Source organism: Littorina saxatilis, linkage group LG10 (genome assembly GCF_037325665.1).
Source record: "Littorina saxatilis isolate snail1 linkage group LG10, US_GU_Lsax_2.0, whole genome shotgun sequence".
In the NCBI taxonomy this organism is placed as follows: Eukaryota; Metazoa; Mollusca; class Gastropoda; order Littorinimorpha; family Littorinidae; genus Littorina; species Littorina saxatilis.
The window spans coordinates 21465532-21475854 of record NC_090254.1 but is presented as its reverse complement, the minus strand read 5'-3'; positions in this window follow the sequence as shown (position 1 = coordinate 21475854).

The window sequence follows — 10323 nt, the reverse complement described above, 5'->3', positions numbered from 1 at the left end:
GTCATGTGGGGCAGTCTGACAAACCAATCAACAAGCGGGAGCTGACTGCTGTTCACAGAACCATCCATGTCCGTAAATTGTTGCATGTACCCACTAAGGCTCTTCACAAACCGGAACTCCGTCGCTGGAACTTCGTCAAATTGATCCCATGACTTCCGGGACAGAGATCGGGCCACCTGCCGAAAGATTTCATTGTACTTCTCGTAAAATAATGTGTGTGGTCATGTTATACTGAGGAGCATGATGACGTCATCAGAATAATTAGTTAGTTATTGTTTATCGTCTGTTCAATTCAGTCAACAGCAGAATAGTTCGTCAGTTATTAGTTATCGTCTGTTCAGTCGACAGCAGAATAGTTAGTTAGTTATTATAAGATGTTTGGTGGCTTGTTGAAAGACCAGCTTTTTACATTTAGTCAAGTTTTGACTAAATATTTTAACATCGAGGGGGAATCGAAACGAGGGTCGTGGTGTATGTGCGTGTGTGCGTGTGTGCGTGTGTGTAGAGCGATTCAGACTAAACTACTGGACCGATCTTTATGAAATTTGACATGAGAGTTCCTGGGTATGAAATCCCCGAATGTTTTTTTCATTTTTTTGATAAATGTCTTTGATGACGTCATATCCGGCTTTTCGTGAAAGTTGAGGCGGCACTGTCACGCCCTCATTTTTCAACCAAATTGGTTCAAATTTTGGTCAAGTAATCTTCGACGAAGCCCGGGGTTCGGTATTGCATTTCAGCTTGGTGGCTTAAAAATTAATTAATGACTTTGGTCATTAAAAATCGGAAAATTGTAAAAAAAAAATAAAAATTTAAAAAACGATCCAAATTTACGTTTATCTTATTCTCCATCATTTGCTGATTCCAAAAACATATAAATATGTTATATTCGGATTAAAAACAAGCTCTGAAAATTAAATATATAAAAATTATTATCAAAATTAAATTGTCCAAATCAATTTAAAAACACTTTCATCTTATTCCTTGTCGGTTCCTGATTCCAAAAACATATAGATATGATATGTTTGGATTAAAAACACGCTCAGAAAGTTAAAACAAAGAGAGGTACAGAAAAGCGTGCTATCCTTCTTAGCGCAACTACTACCCCGCTCTTCTTGTCAATTTCACTGCCTTTGCCATGAGCGGTGGCCTGACGATGCTACGAGTAAAATGGCATTGCGTTCAGTTTCATTCTGTGAGTTCGACAGCTACTTGACTAAATATTGTATTTTCGCCTTACGCGACTTGTTTGTTGGTCCAAGGGGACCATATCGTCTTTTCTTTCATCTTTATCGACCAGAATAGTTAGTTAGTTATTGTTTATCGTCAGTTCATTCGACAGCAGAATAGTTAGTTAGTTATTGTTTATCGTCTGCTCAGTCGTCAGCAGATTAGTTAGTTATTGTTTATCGTCTGTTCAGTCGACAGCAGAATAGCTAGTTAGTTATTGTTTATCGTCTGTTCAGTCCACAGCAGAATAGTTAGTTAGTTATTGGTCATCGTCTGTTCAGTCGACAGCAGAAAAGGACACGGAGAAGCCCAAGAACCTAAGAAAGAGAACGTAACGTGGGGAGAGACATTTCTCGCGAGCTTGTCACTGTCTTGAACGTCTACCCCTTTTTACATTTAGTCAAGTTATGACTAAATGTTTTAACATAGAGGGGGGAATCGAGACGAGGGTCGTGGTGTATGTGTGAATGTGTGTGTGCGTGCGTGCGTGTAGAGCGATTCAGACCAAACTACTGGACCGATCTTTATGAAATTTGACATGAGAGTTCCTGGGTATGATATCCCCAGACGTTTTTTTCATTTTTTTGATAAATGTCTTTGATGACGTCATATTCGGCTTTTCGTGAAAGTTGAGGCGGCACTGTCACGCCCTCATTTTTCAACCAAATTGGTTGAAATTTTGGTCAGGTATTGTTCGACGAAGCCCGGACTTTGGTATTGCATTTCAGCGTGGTGGCTTAAAAATTAATTAATGACTTTGGTCATTAAAAATCGGAAAATTGTAAAAATATGTTTTTTATAAAACGATCCAAATTTACGTTTATCTTATCCTCCATCATTTGCTGATTCCAAAAACATATAAATATGTTATATTCGGATTAAAAACAAGCTCTGAAAATTAAATATATAAAAATTATTATCAAAATTAAATTTTCGAAATCAATTTAAAAACTTTCATCTTATTCCTTGTCGGTTCCTGATTCCAAAAACATATAGATATGATATGTTTGGATTAAAAACACGCTCAGAAAGTTAAAACGAAGAGAGGTACAGAAAAGCGTGCTATCCTTCCCAGCGCAACTACTACCCCGCTCTTCTTGTCAATTTCACTGCCTATGCCGTGAGCGGTGGACTGACGATGCTACGAGTATACGGTCTTGCTGCGTTGCATTGCGTTCAGTTTCATTCTGTGAGTTCGGGCGGGGATGTAGCTCAGTCGGTAGCGCGCTGGATCTGTATCCAGTTGGCCGCTGTCAGCGTGAGTTCGTCCCCACGTTCGGCGAGAGATTTATTTCTCAGAGTCAACTTTGTGTGCAGACTCTCCTCGGTGTCCGAACACCCCCGTGTGTACACGCAAGCACAAGACCAAGTGCGCACGAAAAAGATCCTGTAATCCATGTCAGAGTTCGGTGGGTTATAGAAACACGAAAATTCCCAGCATGCTTCCTCCGAAAGCGGCGTATGGCTGCCTAAATGGCGGGGTAAAAACGGTCATACACGTAAAAGCCGTGGGAGTTTCAGCCCATGAACGAACAAACATTCTGTGAGTTCGACAGCTACTTGACTAAATGTTGTATTTTCGCCTTTAAGTACGCGACTTGTTCTTTTAGTGGGGCTCCTATGTTGCAAAATCATTCAAATCATGCAACAAACACCAAATTAAGCAAATATGAAGAGTTTTATGTGCTTAACAAAACCTGATACAGAGCCATCGCGAAAAATAAAAAAATGGGTAGTTTTTAAACAATTTTTCAAAATGGCCGCCAGTGTAAACGGTTGGGCATGTTAGGCATATTTCACTTCATGTGATTAACAGCAAATTTGGCGTAAATGGACATTTGCTTTTGCTTAACAAAACCTGATACAGAGCCACCGTGAAAAAATTCAGAAATCAGTAGTTGTTTTACAATTTTCAAAATGGCCGTCAATAAAAGGGTATTTAGGCATTTTTGATGCTACAAGACATTCTCTTGCAATAGAAACTAACACAAACACATTTTTAAACAAACAATACATGTATTGTTGGTGCAGAGAATGATTGGACGGTGTGGGTGGCAGGGTTGAAGAATTTGTGGATTACCTAAACTGTGCAAAAATATATATATTGCACCAATTTTCATACCAAAACGAAAACATTCATTCCTGTGCTGTTATATTCAATGTATGCTATTGAGGGCACTCAACTTGGCTAACTGGAACACTTTTAAGATAAAAGGTGGCCTTTACATGGGTTATTTGACCGCCGCCCAAATAAGGGTACCCCCAAAATAAAACTGATAAAAATGTAATGTATCAACTCAAAAGTCGACTAAAATTCATAATCGCTGTATTTCGAAAACGTTGTTTGTTCTCATGTGTTTACACAACTAGCACATTCCGGCAAGTGTCTATACTCAAAAGAAACTTTGGCAGTACTTGAAACAACCATCTGTCATATATACATGCGAAGTCAAAAATATGTGGGATGTAAGCCAACAAACCTGTGGCAGTTTTTAAAATATTATTTCGTGAAGATTTGGAAGTGTACTCAAACGGTTGAACTACGCCTCGTGCGTAGACACACATTCCTGAAAGTTTCAACGCAACCCACTTGGTCATTGCTAAAATACATGGATTTTAGTTGACTTGGGTATCCCTCAAATTTGACACATAAACATCTCATCCGTGAGATCGACACATACATCAGTAGGTACAAGGGCACAACACTAGAAATATGCAAGATGGCGAAATAAAACAACCTGTTCTGGATGGATGATCAAGTTGACTTTCTCTTCGTATACAACAGTGACCCAGTTGTGCCTCAGGAATTGTCGTCGGCTTTTTAAAAGGTACCCGAAGTTTTTGTCACATCTCTTTGTCACGTCAAGGGTATCCTTATTTTGACGGCGTAAATGATGATGTTAAAAAAAAATGTGCCAGATAGCGAAGATGCGAGCCTTTAATGGCATAGACACAGGAATAAAAGTTTGAGTTGGGGTATGAAAATGGGTGCAATAATATTTTTGCACAGTTTAGATGCTGACAGTTTTCACAGGCATGCAAGCACATTTGCAGAGAGCTGTGCTCTGCAGTCCTTCTTAGCAGCATTTGCAGCGTTTTGTTGTACAGCTCTTCTTGCAGGCACACCTCATGAGTTCTCGGCACACGCTGGATACCTCTTGAAAGCTCGTCCAGAATGACTCCCACTTTCCAGCCTTGAACTGCCAGCCCACAAAGTTTGGAAGTCTAATAGGTAGATGGCTCTTCTCAATCTCATGTCCTGCAGCAGCACCTCACTTGTAAGGGGATTATGGTCAATTTGGCAGCTCTTTTTACTGAAGAGGTACCGTCTAGCACTGTTTACACCCAGTACGTTGCTGGTTTTGTCCTACAAATGTACACCAAAAAGCTCTTGTGCTGCCCTGTCAGTGGTACTCAGCTTACAAAGAGGAGCAGACAACCTGAAGAAAGTTTGAGTGACGTCTTCAAATGCTTGCCATACTTCCCAAGCCTTCTGATTCCCCAATACCATTGAAGAACGACATAGTGTCACAGCCTGTAAGGCTATGCAAAATGGGCAGACAGGGTGACTTCTCTTGGCCAATGGCTTTGGCAATGTGGCGATACACTTCACGAGGAGAAAAAAACGCAACACAGCTGGAATGAGAAGCAGACTGTCTGGCCTCCTCTACATCCATGGTGCAGGAAATCAGCCTGGGGTACCCTTCACACAAAAGATGAAAAGTGACATTTTTATTTGAATGTATTTGAATAATGTTTACTATCTCAGAGAGTCGGTCAAAGCCGGGTTAGCAAGTCTTCACACAACAGACCAAAATGAAAGAAAATTGTATTTCATGAATTCGTATAATTCTTACTGTTTCAGGTTAAAAAAACAAACAAACACAGTTTCCAGTGACCCAACTGATTCTGGAATCTTTCTGACCGCTACATTTATTCGCTTCAAACAGTCGCTAACAGAATGTTGACCATAGTGAGGGTTCGTACGTTAAACCCATCAAATTCACAGAGGTCGCTTACAAATGATGTGCAAACATGTTCCAATTAATACAAATAAAAATATCTTACTGTTAAGATGTATTAGGTAACAAACCTTGATACAGTAGTACTACTAAATCGGCTCCCTTCTGTGGCACCAGAATAAATGCAGAACGCTTGTTCCCAGGAACCGGCATGTGGTGTAACTCTTGTATATATCCTGTAAAAATAAAATTCACACCAATGCACGGTCAACTTCAAATAAGCAAAAGGATGAGAAACAAGCAACAAACCAAAATTGTAAAACTCAAAGAGCGGTACCTCTTCATTTTTCAAAACCACTTATCTCATTTGATTAGCATACACTGTATGCTTTTGTCTGTTACCTACCGTCTTTGAAAGTTTGATCACAACACTGTAAAGACATGGGGAGTGGAGTGTTTTTATCTCCAGCTGGTCATCCTACTATCTGGCCTACCCTCACTCAGTTTTTGACTCTACCCCTCCCCACCTTATGGAAGTCCTTAACGTAGGCAGGACTAATCATTTATCATACCATGAACAATCTCTTTCTCCTCGCCTTTTATTCAAAGTTCGTTTAATCTGTTTAAAATCACCAGCGTGGCGATCATGATTTCCTTACTCAACCGATAGATCTAGATCTATCAGCATCACAATCCAGCTGATGAGCTATTGCAAGATTAAACAAAGTCTCTGCATTTCAGCGCTTCACCCGATGAATAACAGACCCCAGGGGAGAATTAAACAGTAAAATGATGTGACATTGGTGAATGGATGCGTATTCTTGAAAACTTACCTTCAGAAACGTTGTTTTCGCTCAAATCAAAACACGCAATGTTGCGGAGGCCGCCATCTTGAATTTTCATGCTGCGGATATATAAAATTCTAAAAACGATCAAATTAAATACCAGAACACAAAAATATCCATAAGAGTATTTATGTCATGCATGTGTTATCAGCAGACAACTTCTGGTGCATGGTAAACAATTGAATTTTACATTTGCTGAGTTGGGAATATTTACTGCTGAGCGCTTTTGGTACGAATTTCGTCTGCTGTAAATGCAGCCTTTTATTCCCTATCAAAGACCAAAAAAACGATTTCTGAAGTGACTCTGTATCTGAAATCCCTTAAATAATTATAAGGAACAATATCACAAAGTATGGTGTTTGTTGCAAGATGTGAATGATTTATGAGTGCGTCTGCAACATACGAGCCCCACTATTTGTTTTTTTCTTTGTTTGTTTGTCTGAGCTTGTTGCTTTTAGTTTTATTTTGTTTTGTTTTGTTTGTTTACTTGTTTTTCTTCTCCAGGTTCCTCTTTCTATACATTTTTCCTTTTACGTCTGTTTTTGTTTTGTTTAGTTTTCACTGTAAATGCGATGGAGATAAAAAATAAAAAAAACTTTGGACCAGCCAAAAGTGTCCCTATATTGCAAGTGGCCTGTGTTGACAGGTAGAGTTTGTTGAAGATGATAGACAAAGGGACAGTGGAACGTGTCTTTTCATTGGGACATATTGTCTGTCATCGGAGGAACCCATCATTGCAGGTACCACTGTTGGAGTAAAATATGCCGTAAACGTGTGATAACATCTAACCTGGCTGGCGAAGTTGGAGCCGACATCAGAGAAGAAAATTTTTCCGTTGAGCACGAGCAGGGACCCATCACTGTCCTGCAGCCCCGCCTTCAGGTAGCCTCCTGCAGTAATCCGGTTGCTATTGACGACGGCGTTCAAATCTCCGGTGCCATCGCTGGAATACGCTTTCTTCCAGGTGTTGAGGCATTCGGCTGAATCGATGAATCAATGAATTAATCAACGAATTAATCAATGAATCATTCGATCAATCAATCCATCCATCCATCCATCCATCCATCAATCCACCAATTCATCCATCCCTTCCTCCATCTATCCATCCATCCATCCATCTTTCCAGAACCTCATGTTTACATCAAGTTAAAGTCAACATTGGAGCACTCAGAACTCAAGACAACAGCGAGCAAAAGTTACATGGAATTAGGAAAATTAGACTCACTTGGTAGTTGCATTTTTACTTCATATTTGTTCCATGCATTGCTGTGAGATCATGTGTGCATATCTCTCACTCACTTCGGTCTGATTTTCAGAAACTTTGCAATGAAGAAATAACACCCCAAAATCTATCATTAATTAAGCAATCAATTTTGAATTTTGTTTCATTATATTCTCTGCATAAAGGCATGTCTTGTTTTCACATCAACACCCCTTAGCAGAAACGTACTTGTGCATTTGTTGTCATCGTTTTTCATCTCTTTCCTTTTTTTAAATTTTTATCTACTCCCAATTTGAAAGCGGTTATTGAAATCAACCACTAACTTGAGTTATTATCAGCTGTGTGCTGGATTTGTAAATACATGTACAACAAATACATGTGCATATCTTACCTGGGTTTTGGATCTCGCAGAACTGACCAGTGAGACCCTTTGGACACTGACACTGACCACGAGACACCGCAATGCCGGCCGGACATGGATTCTGCAAAAACATGTCATTGTTCCACTAAAATATCTTTACACAGGTATAATGAAAGCATTGCCGCTAGTGTGTGTATGGTTGTGTAAATGTTTGTTTGCTTAATAGTTGGCTGTTGTTATTGATCTTCTTTATTGTTTTATTTTTATTTTAAAGAGAAATGAAAAGTCTCAAAATGATAACAAGTAGGGGAAGGTTGGCTAATATGGACTGGCTCCTAATATGGACCACCTCCTATTCTGGCAAACTAACGGTGCTCGAGCGCTCAAAACTATTTTATTTGCTGTATTTATCCTCTCTGGATAACTTGCACATGTCTATAGACTGTTTCAAAAACACAAACCACAAAACCGTAAGGCTTTTTCTCTTCTTTACACTTTTGGTAGCGTTCACTAAAAATGTGACGCTTAAAACGAACTATTTCTGACCACAGCCAAAGCTCTAATCACATAAAAATTGCTCCATATGACAGTTAATACTGTATTTGTTACATTTAGCGATGTTAAACCCGAGTTTCTACTACAAATAATTGCATAATCTGAAAGTATGGAATATGGGCCATCTTCAACAAATAGAAGAAAATAAAAGCTGAAGGCTGGTTTCATTAATTCATTAAGAAGCTTGCTGAAAATAATCTATAACTAGCCTTCGAGCTTTCAAACAAATATAACAAATAGTCTTCTTTTCGTGGAAATTGATAATTTCGTTTATTTTCTTTCTGTGTTTTTTTTTTGTTTAATAAGTTTCTTTAGTTTCATGTGCTTCAAATGACGTTCTCGTCAAACCGAAACAGATAAACCTAAAGCATATTTTGAATTATTGTGACTTACACACTAAGTTGTATCATGTTATTTTGAAGTATGGGGGGATTTTTACAGTTATTCGTCAAGGCCTCTTCACTGGTCCATATTAGGCGCCCAGGCTCCTAGTATGGACCATTTGTGAATTTTTCTGTATTTAATTTTAGCTGAATGTTAATCAAAGCTAATTCGCTCTAATTAGGCCTAACGGTTAACCTAAAATAGAAGGACTGCCAAACACAAAATGAAACTTCTTTGCAAGAAAACAAGCCAGTTATCAGCATGAAACAAAAAGTGGTCCATATTAGGCAACCTTCTCTTTAATAAAGGTGGACTCTGGAAGGCGAGAGTCGAGTTTATTTGGGATACCGTGTTCTTGAATTCTATCTTGAACCGTTCAAGCAGAGTGCGGCCAGCTCACCAGAATCAGCATGGTGCACTTTGCAGGCTGAGTAAAAACCGCAGGAGTCCGGCTGATGCCGCCCAGCAAAAAGCAAGTCGAAGTGACGTCATCGTTCTGCACGTGCGCAACAGATGTGCACGAACTATGACGATAGCACGCGCTGACACACTCTGTCTGACTTCTACCCGGTTGCTGATGCAGAATGGTTGAGAGAGAGGCATCAAGAGCGGCAGGATCAGAACAGGGGAAATAGTCAACAGTCACAGCATTAACAATCGATGAAGAGCCCGTTGCACAAACCGAAATCACTGTCGCACCCGTTAACAGCAGTGCTGTAATGATGCTGAACAATGATGACGTCATGGCGACTGTAGTTCCTTCAGAAAATGTAGCGCAACTTTCTGCAGTACGGCTCCAGAGCGAGCCAGTGTTCACTGTCACAGAAGGTACAATCTTTACTGTTGTTTTATACCTCGATTACGATTGGACACGGTATGTCACAAGCGAAACTGATTAATTTTAGATAAGGCCCACGCTGTCGTTGCCAGTCAGACACACAAAGCAATCTCAAAACACATGGTCTACACTCGTCTTCATGAAAAACGTGATGATTTTTTGACTGAACATATATAGTCGGAAACTTAAATTAATAGGTTTAAAAAGGGTGACAAAATTAGATTTTAATATAATTCTCTGTCTGTCTGTCTGTCTGTCTGTCTGTCTATCTCTGTCTGTCTGTCTGTCTGTCTGTCTCTCTCCCTCCATTTATCTGAATCAAAACTTCATTAAGACATTTTCTTTTTTTCTTAACGGTGAAAAAAAGCGAACAGCTGCAACTTTACATTTGGGTTCAGACGGTAGTCGGCTGACATTCAAACATATTTTCCTTACCAAATAATTATGTAAATTACAGATCTCCCCAGGCCTTCAAGTAGTCTATATGTAATAAAGGTACCCATGCACTGGGACACATACCAACAATCAGCCTGACCACTTGCCGCTGAGCAGGGCTGGAAATCAATGATATAGGCCCTAGTAACGAACACCTACATCCAACTGCGAAACTAATTTAGAACAAAAATCAACTCGGCAAAAAAAGCGGCGGCGAGGTTGTAGATGTTTTAGAATATGTCCAAGTGGAAAGATGGTGTTAAACTGATGTTAAAGCCGAGACATATCTCTGGGTGGTTTACACCATTCTTTAGACGGGAAGGATTATGTCTAGACTTGACCCACAAGTCAGCAGCGAATGTGATAAACGGGTTATCTCCCCTGAAAAGCGAAGCAAGCTTCGAAGATGGCGACGATGGAAAAGAGAAGAACTGTGAGCGAACTGCGAAAGGTGTGTGTGGGTGTGTGTGTGTGATGTGTGTCAGTGTGTG